This window comes from Gossypium arboreum, chromosome 6 (genome assembly GCF_025698485.1).
Source record: "Gossypium arboreum isolate Shixiya-1 chromosome 6, ASM2569848v2, whole genome shotgun sequence".
NCBI lineage: Eukaryota > Viridiplantae > Streptophyta > Magnoliopsida > Malvales > Malvaceae > Gossypium > Gossypium arboreum.
Window position 1 is genome coordinate 95,894,049 of NC_069075.1, and position 16,488 is coordinate 95,910,536.

The window sequence follows — 16,488 nt, forward strand, 5'->3', positions numbered from 1 at the left end:
TAGTCTAAGCTCGACTTACCTCTTCATTAAATGGTCATGGTGGTTCGAGGAGTTTATACTCCTCATTCCTGCTATCCATCTTATGAAAATAAGGTTTTAGACGGGTGTTGTTTACCTTAAAAGTGCCGAACTTGGGATGACTTACCTCGACTGTACCGAATGGAAAAATGCTAAGTACTGTATGAGGAATTTCTTCATTCAGTTTTGAAGTGACAATGTGAGTATCTGCGGCATCTAATAAAACTTTATCTCCAACCTTAAGTTGATTTGGAAAGGTATTGAGCTCATCTTGGCGTAGTTTTGGTTTATTGTGTGTTCTCATTTTATGTGTCCACTAATCATCTAGCTCCTCGATTTGTAGCCTTCATTCTTCATAAATAGGTCCTCTACTATTGCTTGAAAATGGCTTATGTACTTCCTTCAAACTCATTTCCTGCAAAGTAGGTTGTACCATATTGTTAGTTTTAGTAGAAATGGTTTAGACAATCACCTTCAATTTTCGATGTGTTGTCGGAATTACAAGCTTGAAGGGTGATTGTTTCGTCTCCCACATGAAGTGTGAGCTCACCTGTTCCAACATCAATAATCATTTTAACAGTTGCTAAAAAAGGGCCTTCCTAAAATCAAAGGAGTGTTGCCATCCTCCTCTATGTCTAGAACAACGAAGTCAAGGGGAAATATAAAGTTATCGATTTTAACTAGCACATCTTCAATAATACTCCTAGGAAATCTTATAGCTTTATCTGCTAATTGAATGCTCATCCTAGTCTGTTTGGGTTTCCCAAGACCTAATTGTTTAAACATTTTGTAAGGCATGATGTTAATACTAGCCTCTAAATCAGCTAATGCATTAGTAACATTTAAACTACCAATTAAGCAAGGAATTGTAAAACTCCCTGGATCTTTCAATTTGTAGGGTAGTTTATTCTATAGAATAGCTAAGCAAACTGTGTTTAGCTCCACATGTGACCTCTTGTCCAACTTTCGCTTATTTGCTAAAAGCTCCTTTAAAAATTTCATTGCGTTTGACATCTGCGATAGAGCTTCAATAAATGGTAAGTTAATATGGAATTTTTTTAAGAGTTTAAGGAATTTACCAAATTGTTCATCTGAGCGGTCTTTCCTTGTTGCATTAGGATATAACACACGAGGCTTGTATTCTGTACTTACCGATTTCTGCTCATCGAGGTCGACCTCACCTTTACCTTTGCTTATCACAGTTTCTTGCCTTGGTTCTGGTACAGGTGTGACTAGCCCTTCTTCATCTTGACTAGTAATCGCGTTGAGTTGCTCCCTTGGGTTAGAGTCTGTGTTGCTTGGCAAGCTGCCTTGTGGTCGTTCAGCAATCATATTGGCAAGCTGTCCAATTTGAGTTTCGAGCCTTTGGATCGATGCTTGTTGATTCTTAAGTGCTGTCTCGATATTCTGAAAACTAGTTTCTGACACCGATATAAACTTGGAGAGCATCTCTTCAAGGTTTGGCTTCTTTTCCTGTTGATAGGGTGGTTGTTGGTAGTCTGGAGGTGGTCTTTGATTTCCTTGGCCTCTCCATGAGAAATTTGGGTGGTTCCTCCAATCTACATTGTAAGTGTCGAGGATTATTACCCATGTAATTTAACTGCTCGTTATCCATGTTGTGGCCATAAGGTTGGTATTCTAAATTGCTTGATCCACCTCCATTTGCTTCGCACTACATTACTAGGTGAACCTGTGAAGAACTAAGAAAACCATCAATTTTCTTATTCAAGAGTTCTACCTGATTAGAGAGCATGGTGGCCGAATCGATGTTTTAAACACCGGCTGTTTTCGTTGGCTTTGTCCTCATGACTTTCCACTGATAGTTATCCAGTGACATCTCCTCTATAAACTCATAAGCATCTTTAGGTGTTTTATTATTGATGGTTCCACCAGCAGCTGCGTCAACCATTTGTCGAGTCGAAGGATTCAGGCTATTATGAAAGGTTTGAACCTGTAGCTAGAGTGGTAACCCATGGTGAGGGCATCTTCGCAAAAGATCTTTGTATCTCTCCCATGCATCGTAGAGTGTTTCTAAATCCATCTGCACAAAAGAAGAGACATCATTACGTAATTTAGCTATTTTAGCCGGCAGAAAATATTTAAGTAAAAACTTTTAGGTCATTTGATCCCAAGTAGTAATTGACCCTCGTGGTAACGAGTTCAACCACTGTTTAGCTTTGTTCCTTAATGAAAAGGGAAACAATCGAAGACATATGGCACATCAGAAACGCCATTGATTTTAAATGTGTTGCATAGTTCCAAAAAGTTTGCCAAGTGAGCATTGGGATCTTCGTCCTGCAAACCATCAAACTGAACAAATTGCTATATCATTTGAATTGTTTTAGTTTCAGTTCAAAAGTATTTGCAGCTACAGAAGGTCTAACTATGCTCAATTCAGGTCCTGTTAAATAAGGTTTAGCATAATCATACATAGTGCGCGGAGCAGGATTCTGATTAACAACAATTGTAGGAGGTAGCAGCTTTTCTCAGTTTTCAGCCACCTCCTCGGTTGTGGTTTGAATATCGTCCTCTTTCGTTCTCTATGTATCTTAAGTTTCACCTTATTTCTCTTTAGTTTCTGTGAACTGTGCGATCGATCTCACTATGAAAAAGCAATGGTCCTGACGGGTTTCTTCTAGTCATAAACTATAAAAACCTGCCAAGAGAAAGAAAAAGTAAATTAATAAGTAATAATAATAAAATAGAATTAACTTGCAAGAAAAATAAATGACTAAAGTAATAAAAATTGAGTGTTCCTAATATCTTAGTTCCCCGGTAACGGCGCCAAAAACTTGATACGTGATATTTCATGTGATAAATTTTATAAATTTATAATGAATCGTTCTTGAAACTAACTATTATCATGATGAAGGCAAGCGTTCCTATTGAACAGTATTATAGCTCTAGTAATACCGGATTGTCTAACCCAAAGGAACTAAAAGTACTAGTAATGACTGTCTTTTTATTATTTAGCCTAAAAATAATGGGGTTTGTTTTAACTAACTAATTAACTAAACTAAGAATTCACAGGAAATAAAATTGGACAATTACTTTTGGAAAATGATTGAATTAAGACAATACCTAAGGAAAAATCTACCTAGACTTCGCCTGTTATTTGACTCTGAATCGGACGATTTATTCATTTGACTTGATTCATAGAAATCCCTAAGTTATATTATTATCCCTCTCGAGACTAACAATGTCTAACCCTAAGTTGAATAATTGAAATCTCTTTCTAATTAACTCCCTAAGGTTGTATTAACTCGATCTATGGACCCCTTATTAGGTTTCACCCTAATCCGGCAAAATCTTGTCACCCTATCTTTAGGCGCGCAACCAACTCTGCTTAATTATGACAAATGTACTCTTAGACAGAGTCTATTCCTCCTCTGAATAAGAGCTTATCTTGAATCAATATCCTGGAATATCAAGACAAGAATTAAGAACACATAATTAAGGACAAGCCAAATATTTATCATACAATTTAGAAAATAATAACAAGATTCGTCTTAGGTTTCATTCCCCTTAGGTATTTAGGGGATTTAGTTCATAACTAAAAAGGAAAATATCTCAAAAGAATAATGAATACAAAACATAAAGAAAAACCCAAAACTCCTGAAGGGAAATTGAGGGGAGATCTTCAGTCTTGATGATGAATCCGGCTTCTGAGATGGATCAATCGGCTTTCTTCGAGTAATTCCTTCCTTCCTCCCTGTGCCTCCCCTCTTTCCTCCTCCTTTAGGGTGTATTTATAGGCTTCAGAATGCCTAAGAACCCTCAAAATTGGCCTTTTCTGAATTGGACTCAACTTGGGCTCGGTAGGGACACACCCCTGTGCGATTACTTCAGGCCGTGGTCGAGCCTGTTAGAATGGCACGGGGGTGTGGTCCACTTGTGTGAGTCATGCTTCGATTCTGCCAAATTGACACGGCCGTGTGGTCTGCCGGTGTGAGGAGGTCCAGGCCGTGTTGATTTCATGCGTTGGCTCATTTTCTCCATTTTTGGCCCGTTTCTTGTTCCTTTAATTCTCCTATGCTCACCTAAGTATAAAGTATGAAATTAAGGCATTAGGAGCATTGAATTCACCACTTCTAAGGAGAAATCATCCATAAAATGCGTTAAGCATCGGGTAAAAATATGTATAAATAACAGTATATCAATATTCTTTAAATACTTTTGTTTATTATGTTATTCTATTAATCTAGTCTTTGTTATGATTAGCGTTAGGGAATTTTTATTAGGACTATAGTTTTCTTACTTCAGATTTTATATTTGGCGATTTCTTTTTAACTTTCATTATTTTCAAGAACACTATGATAAACACACGAGACAAAAAGAATACCGTCCCCGCTTTAAAAAAACGGAAGGGTCCTGGCGTAACCTTATCGACCGCCTCAACTGAAGCTTAATACCCACTGCTTCGATTCTCCTCCAGCCCATAGGATGACCTGTTTCAGCTTCTACGAGTATGACTATTGGGAGTGGGCCGATGTATTGACTGGGCCACTTTGGAGCAGGTCCAGCTTGCTCACCTTGTTCGCTTCCACCTCGATACTGCACCATGGGATCAGTTCGTTACAATCATCGAGCCCATATATTCAGAGCTGACACTGGAGTTCTGCACTACTTTTCACCTACAGCACGTGATGAACACACATGATGAGGCTGGTACTATCGTCTTTAGACTTGGTGGACTTGTCAGGCACAGGAGTGTACCTGAGTTTGGAGCTGCTTTGGGCCTCTGCACGGAGGAGTTCATGGCTTCAAAGAATTTTCTATAGCTTCATCGTCACATCCACTATTTGCCATCTCGCTGTTGGACAGACCTTACGGTGAGCACGGTCCCCTATGACATAAGTTGCTCGAAGGCGACTTCCCTCCCTCCAGCACTTCACTACATTCATGCCATCTTGGCTCATACTTTGACTGGGAGGAGAGAGAGCACTGGAGTAGTTAGCACCACAGACGTGTACTTCCTATGGAGCATGGCGACTGGCCATGTATTTGACTTGGCATATTTTATTGCCCTCGCATTTCGCCACCAGACGGACTGCCATAGGAGACGGCCCATCTGTCTTGGCCCTTACGTGACTCACCTCGCTCGACACTTCGGCCTCTTCGACACTCTAGAGATGTCATCGACACTCACATTAGTTGGCCAGATGTCTCCGTAGGGAATTTCCAGTATGATTCACATGCGAATGATAGAGCGACGCCGTAGAGTCGACCCACTTCAGTACAGACTCGTCCAGTCTGCTGACCAGGATGAGCCAAAGGAAATTACTGACGATGTCCTTCCCCCTTACGAGGCCCCACCCCTACCACCACTACCACATCACCGACCACTTGCTACCACTTTGACAGACTTGTCTGAGCGATTCACTTACTTTGAGTATAAGTGCTTCGAGCGATTCGACACATCGATGCCACTCTCTGATAGATTTGCCACCACCTCCATATCTCTTCTCCAGTGCCACTGGCTCACGACTCTGATGATGAGGAATTTTGAGTTCCTTTATTTTACTATTGTTTTTTATTTTTTATTTTTATTTCAATTTTATTATCTCTTATTTATGTTGAACACTTCTGTTCTATATTTTAAACTCTGCTTATATTTATGAGTATTATCGAATTATCCCTTAATTCTCTTTCACAGTGGTGTTTATTTTCTTATTAGTTTCTTAGAATTATGCCTTTCATAAGCCTTATCTACAATTCTCGCTCTCGCTAATCCAAGGATTTCATCCACAATTTCAGGGTAGTTTCGCTTCTCTCTCTCTCTCTTTTGATATTATCTTTATATTGCTATTATATATCTTTGTACATTGAAGACAATGTACATCTTAAGTGTGGGGAAGTTATTTATGTGATTAGAAAAACCCGAAATTTTTATCTTGTTCTCAAATAATTTTCTCATATCATTATTGGAGTAAATTTTGATTGATTTATGATTTTTATTGATATGTTTTGAATTAAATCAGAGGTAACTGTGCATTGATTGTTTAAACTTTAAGACATTAGAGAATCGAGTATGATAAGTTGAAACTTTTGAGAATTAAAATTGCTAGGTTGTTTCACTAAATTGAGGTATTATCTTGAAGTTTTTAGTTTACAGGTTTGACATCAAATACCTATAATTTTAGTGAGATTTTGAGCCTTATAAGAGCATATATCTTTCTTGCTCACTAATTTTATCAGTTATGAGTGTGTCAACATTGATTTGTTATTCTAGAACTTGCATTGATTATACATGTCAAGACCACACCTTTGATTTGATATACTAAAATGATAAAGGCACTTAGGTTTTAACCCATTTACCCTATAAAAAGCCTAGCACATAATTGACCCCTAGTGAACCCCTTTGGGCCTTAACTATTTTGTCTTAATTTTCCCCTTAATAATAACCCATAACTTAACCCCTTTTGATTCATTAAGAATTTTTCCCATTTTTATTGACTCGCTTTTTATTGAGATTTAATTTGATTTATTACCTAGCTAGGTTCGTTCATTTTAGTCCCTAGACTATTTCTTATTATGTACTTTCCATATTTATCTTATTCCTAAAAAAAACCGTATATTCATTCAAATTACATATTGTTCTAAAAAAGAGCTTGGATAAGTGATCATATTGAGAGAAAATCTACCTTCATTAGTGTTGATAAATGTTAATTTTGGCACTTGTTTGTAATTCAGTGATTAGTTTCATTTTTTTAGTTAGGTAATTTATCAATTTAATCTCGATTCTAACTACCTTTTCCAGCCTGTATCCATATCTTTAACCCAAGGCCCCATTACAACCCTTCAAAGACCTTTTGATTGGTGTATCATCTCAATTATAGTGGTGGAGAGTTGATTTTCATGCAAGCCTATGGTAATAACTTTTCATGTTTGACTAATGAGTGCTTAATCATTGAACTTTAAACACACTGAGTGATTTGAGTGAACCTTTAGTGAGGATGTCAATCAATGTCAATTTGGAATTAAAAATAATTACTTAGATAAAGGAGGGTGCCTATAATTTTATGATTAAAATTTTCAACTTTGACTATTTGAAACCTTTCTTTTAGTTAAATTTTCAATGCATGACTGCTGGTGGATTATTTTGAAACATTATTGATGAGAATTATAAGTTAAGAAGAATTTATTTTGATTATGAGTTGAGGATTTTGCTTGAAGATAAGCAAAAGCTTAAGTGTGGGGATATTTGATAAACCGTAATCTATACATATTTTTACCACATGCTTGGCATATTTATGAATGATCTTTCCTTGATTTTAGTGAATTTGATGCTCTTAATCCTTTAATTTCATGTTTTATACTCAGGAGAGCTTAGGATAGCAAAAAGAATGAGAAACAAGCCAAAGATGGATAAATTGGGCTTAAAACAGTGTTTCACACGGCCTAGGCACCTCCACACGGGCAATCCACATGCCCGTGTGAGGCACACGGGTAGACTACACGCCCGTGTGTCATGGCTGTGTCGACATTAATCCAAGCTAGAATTGCACCCGGTTTGAAGCACTTGCATACGGGCGTGGCACACAGGCGTGGCACACGGCAGTGTCCCTGTCGAGCCCAAGTCTAATTCTACTCGGAAAAGGGCACTTTTGAGGGTTTTGAAGCATTTTAAAGCCTATATAAACACCCTAAAGGAGGATTAAAGGGGACACATAGAGTTGGAGGCAGAAAATACTCACGACTAGCCATCGGAATCACCTCGGAGCTAGGATCTACATCAAGACTGAAGATTTCCATCCAATTTCCTAGAAGTTCTTGGGTTTCTTTATGTTTTGTTGATTTCCAAACTTTGAGATGTTTTCCATTATTATTATGAACTAAACTCCATAAACACCTAAGGGAGATGAACCCTATGATGAATCTTATTATGCTTTGATTTATATGATAAATACTTGTTCTTATTCTTAATTATGAGTTTTAATTCTTGCTTTAATATTTCAAGATATTAATCCAGGTTTTTGATGTGCTTATTCAGTGGAGAAAAAGTTCCTGTTTAAGAGTAGATCATTCATAATTAAGCAGAGTTGAATGCAATCCTAGAGATAGGACAACATAAATCTTTCGGATTAGAGTCAAATCTAATAAGGGAATCAATAGATCGAGTTAATGCGACAATAGGAGTTTAAATTAGAAAAAGATTTTAATTAATCAATCTAGAGTCTGTTGTTCTTAGTCTTAAGAGAGATATTAACATAAATTAAGGATTTCTATGGAATAAGTCAAGTGAATAAATCGTCTAAGTCAAAGGTAATAAGTGAAGTCTAGGCAGATTCTTTCTTGGGTATTGTCTTCTCAATTGGTTTTCCTAAAGTATTTTCCAACTTTCACCTCTGTCGTGATCTTAGATAAATTAGAAAATTAGTTTAGTTTAAAAACACTCTTAAATTCTTAGGCTAGATAATAAAAAGTGAGTAACTACTAGTACTTTTAGTCCTTGTGGATACGATATTCCGGTCTCACCATAACTATACTACTGTTCGGTAGGTGCGCTTGCCTTAAGTCGAATTATTAGTTAGTTTCACAACCTCATCAGCTGCACCTCCGACTAAGTTACTGCGTAAAGGGGTACCGTTTAATTGGACTGATAAGCAGCAAGAGAGTTTTGAGAAACTGAAGAAAGTTCTGACTGAGGCCCCTATTTTAAAACAACCAGAGTCTGGGAAGGAATTTACTGTTTATAGTGATGCGTCGCACATTGGATTGGGTTATGTATTGATGCAAGAGGGTAAAGTGGTTGCTTACGTGTCTCGTCAGGTTAAGCCTCACAAGGCGAATTACTCCATTCATGATTTGGAGTTAGCTGCGGTGGTTTTCGCACTGAAGATTTGGAGTCATTACTTATACGGTGAGAAGTCTATTATTTACATAGATCATAAAAGCCTCAAGTACCTCCTTACTCAGAAGGAGTTGAACCTTAGGAAATGAAGGTAGATAGAGTTGCTAAAGGATCATGATTTTTCAATTAAGTACCGCCCTGGTAAGGCTAAGGTGGTAGCTGAGGCACTAAGCCGTAGGGTTGTATCTAATTTGAGAGCAATGTTTGCTCGTCTCAGCTTGTTTGATGATGGTAGCTTGTTGGCTGAGCTTCAAGTGAGACCGACCTAGACTGATCAAATTAAGGAGAAACAGTTGTTGGATGATTCATTAGTTCCTTGTTTCTGATTAGTTGAGAATGGAGAGATTGCAGATTTTGGGCTAAATAGTGAAGGAGTACTATGTTTCCGCGGGAGCGTTTGTGTACCGAGGGATTCTAATTTGAGGCAATCTATACTGCAAGAAGTGCATAGTAGCCCGTATGCTATGCATCCTGGCAAAAATAAGTTATATCGAGATCTTCGTGAGCTGTACTAGTGGCCAGGGCTTAAGCGCGAGGTTACTGATTTCGTGGGTAAGTGCTTGACATGCCAGCAAGTTAAGGCTGAGCATCAACTGCCTTCTAGGTTACTGCAGCCAGTAAAAATTCCACTCTGGAAGTGGGAGAGGGTAACCATGGATTTTGTAAGTGGGCTACCCTTAACGCCGACTAAGAAGGATTCGATATGGGTTATTGTAGACTGATTAACTAAATCTGGCCACTTTATACCAGTCCACACTGATTATTCGCTGTAGAAGTTGGCTAAATTGTATGTGGCTGAGATTGTGAGACTGCATGGGGTACCAGTTTCTATCATTTCAGACAGAGATCCTAGATTCACATCTCGTTTCTAAAAGAAGTTACACAAGGCTCTAGGTATAAGGTTGGGCTCAGTACCATGTTCCATCCTTAGACAGATGGTCAATCAGAGAGGGTGATTTAGATACTGGAGGACATGTTAAGATGTTGTGTATTGGATTTTCACGACAGCTGGGAGGACTACTTGCCATTAGCAGAGTTTACTTATAACAACAGCTATCAGTCCAGTATTCAGATGGCACCGTATGAGGCATTGTGTGGTCATAGGTGTCGTACTCCTAAATGTTGGACTGAGCTGGGTGAGCGGTGAGTTCTGGTGCTAGAGTTGGTTTCTACTAATGAAGAAAAGGTGAAGTTGATTCGAGGTCAGTTAAAAGAAGCATCTGATAGGCAAAAGTCTTATGCAAACTTAAAGCGTAAAGAGATCGAGTACTTTGTAGGGGATTATGTCTTTTTGAAGGTCTAACCATGGAAGAAAATTCTGAGATTTGGACGGAAAGGAAAACTGAACCCTAGATTTATCAGACCTGATCTAATTATCGAGGAAGAACCAGAAAGATACTAGATCGTGATGTTAAGGTATTAAGGAGGAAATCTGTCCCACTGGTCAAAGTGCTATGGTGTAATCACGATTCAGAAGAAGCTACGTAGGAACCAGGGGAGGCGATGCGACAACAATACCCTCACTTATTCTGACCAGGTAAATTTCGAGGCTAAAATTTCTTTTAGAGGGTAGCGTTGTAATGCCCCAAAAATGTAGGGTCTGTAATTTTGCATGATTTGGCATAAATTTCATGTTTACTTTAATGGTTAGGTGATTTGGGTGTGTTTTGGAGTGTCTGGAAAGTCCTGGGTTCAGGCTCCGGGTTTTGCAGAATTTTTTATTTTGCTCTTAAAAAAATCTGGATACTGGCACATGGGCTTTATAAATAAATGTGGTAGATTTATGTCACAAGTGAGCTTGTGGTCTAGTGGTGGTGGCGTGACATGGTTATTGTGAGAGCTTGGGTTCGAATCCCATGGAATGCAAAGCGATATTTATTTTATTTCTTTGTGGTGAGAGAGGTGGAGTTTGACTGAAACTCTACTGGATGAGGTTTGAATTGGTCAAGGAGGAGAGAATCAAGGGATGTGGTTGGTAGTTGGGTGATATGGAGGAGAATTAGGAGGAGGAAATCAAGGAATTCAAAACTTAGAGAGTTGTAGCCGATAGGGGAAGCTTGTGTGTACAAATTCGGCTAGGGGTCTCTTTTGTGTGTATTTTGGCATTCTGAGAGCGTTTTGGGGTATTTTTCTCTGTGCCAATTTTGAGTTTTGGTGTTGTGAGACCTAGTTTCAATTTTTCCTAAGTGCCAAATTTTCCTGTTTTCTCTTCTCTTGCGATTTCGTGCTCTACCTTGGTGACCAAATTGCTTTTGATCATTTTCTTTACTTTCTTTCTTTAAGCCGAACCTTGCCTTTTCCTCCTCTCAACCTTAATTCTTCATTTGGCCGAACCTTTGTCCCTCTTCTCTCATATTCAAGTCGACTATACTTTTCTTTCTTTCTCTCTCTTTGTTCAAGTTTCTGTAGTGGTGGTTCTAATCATTCGTTTCGGATTGCAATCTTTGACCCTCTACGTGATATGTGGTTCGTTGGGTCCTAGGTGTTCCGAGGGGTTTATTAGAAGTACTAAAGCTTTTGGAACCTCTTTATTGATTTCGATCTAAGGTAATCTTGTTCTTAATTATTTGGTTCAATTGGGGATAGATGTGGTTATGTTGTATTGTGGCCGAATACTTGTTCCCTAATCTAGGGGTTGTGCCTTTTGGATTTGTGCATATCAACCCTTGGGTTAGGCAATCATAATTGATAGATGAGTCTTTTATCGTAGTTAATCAACAAGGAAGGGTGATCGGTTCTAGCCAACTATCATAGAGGAGTAGCGGTATTTTCTCAACCAAGGTGAGCAAGGGTTGTCGATTTGGGGGTAAAACTGATTATTAACCGTATTGGTTGTAAAGTTGATATGTGTATCTTGGCTGATTATAGGTTGATTACCTTGGTTAATAATCAGGTTGGTCACCTTGGTTGATTATAGGTGTGTATGATTACACACCTTTTTTGCAAATGTTTTGATGAGAACTTTTGTTAAATAATAATAAAAGGAAAATTCAGAAACAGATTTTTTTACCAAAAAGATCAATTCTCGAAAAACACTTCGATGTGACATGCCAGATTCAGTCATAACGTCTAGGCTGGGTTTGGGGCGTTACATGTGTGCTAGTGTAAGACCATGTCTGGGACATGGCATTGGCCACAATATGAGAGCCAGTGCAAGACCATGTCTGGAACATGGCATCGGCAATGTAACGAGAGCTAGTGTAAGACCATGTTTGGGACGATGCATCGGCCATGATATGAAAGCCAGTGTAAGACCATGTTTGGAACATGGCATCGGCATTGAGACTGTAACACCCTAAACAAATATCCATTGCCGGATTAGGGTTATGAGGCATTACCGTACAAAACACAATTCAACATTGCTATTTAACACTCTTCATGCACTATAGAATAATGATACATTTATAACATTATTAAACTTTTATACATCAAATTCATGTGTGCATGTATATAACACTTTTATTATTTGATTCCTTATATACATTACTTTAATGACATTTTATAATTAAACCATAATCAAGCATATAATCTCACTTTTCATATATAGAAAATATATAAGTACATAATCTTATTAACTAGAAAATATATAAGTACATAATCTTATTAACTAAGTATCAAACATTTCATTTTACTAGTTTACGTATATGTATAAGATGAAACCAATCAAACCAATATGCATACAACTTAAAGTCCAATCATATATATATATAACATTAGCAGTATTGCTATCTGACCGTACATACCTTTGATGTTATTAGTAGACGCATTTTAACCTATTCCATAAATAAAGTCATGACTATACCAATTCATATATTATGCATGTTTGTCTAGATTTTAAACATTCACATGGCATAAAAGGCATGTTTATATAATATGCATAAACAAGCATATTCATTTAACCACATACAATTATGATTATAATTAATTTTAATCACTGGAACCAAAGCAAATCATACCAAAGTACCAATCTAGTGAGCTAATCATAAGCTATTTGTGATACCTTAACCAAACATATCAACCTAGTTCACATATATTTCTATCTTTGCATAAATCATAGGCGAATCAACCAAACACACATCCAAAATCACCAACCATTTTCAATGCATATAATACATATAAACTTGACTAAAATTTCATATACTCATATAACATATTAGCTATTTTCGCATGGCTTAATATATATACAACTCCAAACTTAACCCAATATAATCTAGCCTATAAATGCCATAAGTTCAAGTTCAAACTTATTAAATACCAAAAACAGTCGATAGTGTGATAGACTTTGCTAACGATTCCCGAGCTCATAACTAATCTCCAGAATCTATAAAACAGAGGTAAACATAAACACACACAGTAAGCTATCATAGTTTAGTAAGTCATAAGCAAATAAATAACTCAATAACAATATCAAATCAATTTAACCAAACCAATTCATACTATCATAATCACATTTAATTTCAAACTTACAATTTCATATACAACATATACTTTCATTTAGCGAATATGCATATATCCAATATCAAAATATCATTCAATCTCAAAGCCATAATATCATTATTTAACCGAATATACATAATCTCATATACATATATTCATGAATCATTTCATAAATATTCACATTTTATACTCATAAAGCCGAATATAATCATTTATATATGTTTGCACATAGATCACAATTATGATATCCCTATACTTAACCTTTGGCCGAATGTACTTTTTTTATATACACATACATTTTTCATTTACATCATATATGATTTGCAACACATATCAAGTAACCTACTTACCTTTTTTCAAATAGGTAATAAGCTATCACATACCAGATCACTTTAGCTCATTTTACACATTCAATCACAACTTATCAATGTCCGTTGAACTATTCGAAATTGAATAGGATACTCAGATAATCACATATATCGTACAATGCCAACGTCCCAGACGTGGTCTTACGTGCAATCACAAATTGATGCCACTGTCCCAGACAAGGTCTTACACAAATCAAATACGATGCCAATTTACTAGACATGGTCTTAAACATAATCAAATATCGATGCCGATGCCCCAAACATGGTCTTACTTGAAGACACATATCGAAAATCCTATGTCATAACAAATGTATGCTAGCTATTCTTAAGGTTCGTACTCGTACACATAGATTCCAAGCGTATACATATTCGGCTTTCACATATATACTATCTCATTATACATTTCAGCATATATATTTCATATTTAATCAAATAAATAACATCTATTTGCTTATAAAATTACCTCGGACAACAATAATCGAAACGGGATGACTAATCAACAACTTTGGTTTTCCCCCGATCCATATCCAATTTCTTTGGTTCTTGATCGAAACATATCCAATATAATTTATTCAAAAATAATTTCACTCAATTTAGTCTAAAAACACATAAATGGGCAAATTACCAATTTACCCCTGACATTTTATACTTTTTACAATTTAGTCTAAATTGCACAAAACACAAAACATGCAAAATTTGAATACACTATGCTTAGGAAAAATTTTCCTTATATTCATACAAGTCCATACATTTTATTTATTTCACATTTTAGTCCCTCAATTTATTATTTTTGCAATGTAGTCCTAATTACTCAAAATCATCAAAAAATCCAATACAAAACATATTAATCCAAAACATATCTTTCATAATTCATCAACTAACATCAAAAAACTAAATTATTCATCAATGACATAACTCAAAATATTCATCAAAATCAGAAATCCAAGCATGGGCTTTGTACATTACACTGCAACGATATCAAAAACGTAAAAATTATCAAAAATCAAACAAAAACTAACCTTGAATCAAGTTTCCAAAGTGCCGAATATCCTAAGTTATAGTTTCTTTCTTTATTTCTCAAGTTTCAGCAAGAACAAGATGATTTGCATGCTTATTTTAATTTTTTGTTTTATTATAACATATATTATTTATCATTTTACAAATTTAACCTTTGTAATAAAATATTAAACCATTATAATATAAGGTCACTACCATCTATTACATGCTATCATGGAAAAATTGCAAGTTAAACACATCAAATTACAAAGGCAATTACAATTCGGCCCTTACACATTTACCCATCAAATTTTCATTTTACGCGATTAAGCCCTTTTTATTAAATCAAGCACTCAAATGACAAAATTAAAGCATGAAAATTTCACAAATATTAATTCACACATGATAAACACAGAAAATAATTTTAAAATATTTTTCTGACTAGGATTCATGGTCCTGAAACCACCGTTCTAAATAGGGTCTAAATCGGGCTATTACAACTCTCCCCCTTAGGGATTTTCGTCCCCGAAAATCTTACCGGTGAATAGGTTCGGATAACATTCTTTCATTGCATCTTCTGGCTCCCATGTTGCCTCTTCTACTCCGTGTTTATGCCACAGTACTTTCACTAACGAAATTTTCTTATTTTGCAATTCTTTAACCCCGCGAGCCAGAATGCGAATCGATTCTTCCTAATATGTCATATCAAATTTAATCTCAATCTTTGATGGATAAACATGTGAGGAATTAGATCGATATCTACAAAGCATCGAAACATGGAACACATTATGGATCTTTTCCAACTCAGGTGGCAACAACAATCTATAAGCAACCGGCTCGATACGCTTTATAATCTTATACGTCCCAATAAATCTCAGACTCAATTTGCCTTTACGACCGAATCTAAGTATTTTTTTCCACGGTGAGACTTTCAGAAAGACTTTGTCCCCGATCTGAAACTCTATATCTTTTCGTTTCAAGTTAGCATACGATTTCTGACGATCTGACGCTGTTTTCAGACTTTCACGAATTACTTTCACTTTCTATTCACATTCTCTAATCAAATAGACCCCATGTAAATTATTTTTACTGAGCTCGGTCCAATACAATGGTGTACGACATTTAAGACCGTACAAATCCTAGTAAGGTGCCATTTTGATACTCGATTGAAAGCTATTATTGTACGAAAATTCAATTAAAGGTAAGTATCATTCCCACATACCTTCAAACTCGAGAATGCAACATCTCAACATATCCTTAAGTATCTGAATGGTTCATTTGGATTGACCATCTATTTGCGGATGGAAAGCTATGCTGAAATGTAATTTCATACCTAATGCATCTTGCAGTTTCTTCCAAAACCACGATGTAAACCTTGGATCTCTATCCAAAACAATAGAAATAGGTACTCCGTGTAATCTCACAATCTGAGAAACATAGAATTCAACTAGCTTATCAAGTGAGTAATCTGTGCAAACCGGAACAAAATGAGCCGATTTAGATAATCTATCTATAATAACCCAAATTGCATCTTTCTTGCTAGGTGTCAATGGCAAACCGGATACAAAATCCATCATGACTCTGTCCCATTTCCACTCAGGGATCATGATCGACTGAAACAATCCAGAAGGTACCTGATACTCAGCTTTTACTTGTTGATAGACTAAACATTTAGAAACAAAGTCAGAAATATCTCGTTTCATACCATGACACCAATAAAGCTATTTCAGATCATTATACATTTTTGTACTATTCGGGTGAATAAGTAATCGACTATTATGAGCTTCATTCAAAATCATTTGAATCAACTCTAAA

General features: G+C 36.4%; 1 non-coding gene across 1 annotated transcript; it reads left to right on the forward strand.

The window, feature by feature from the left end:
- The first annotated feature begins 1,985 nt into the window (after positions 1–1,985).
- Positions 1,986–2,092, forward strand: LOC128295061 (small nucleolar RNA R71). The gene has a single exon (XR_008285368.1). It is a non-coding gene; the product is annotated as a small nucleolar RNA R71 (small nucleolar RNA).
- The last annotated feature ends 14,396 nt before the right edge of the window (positions 2,093–16,488 follow it).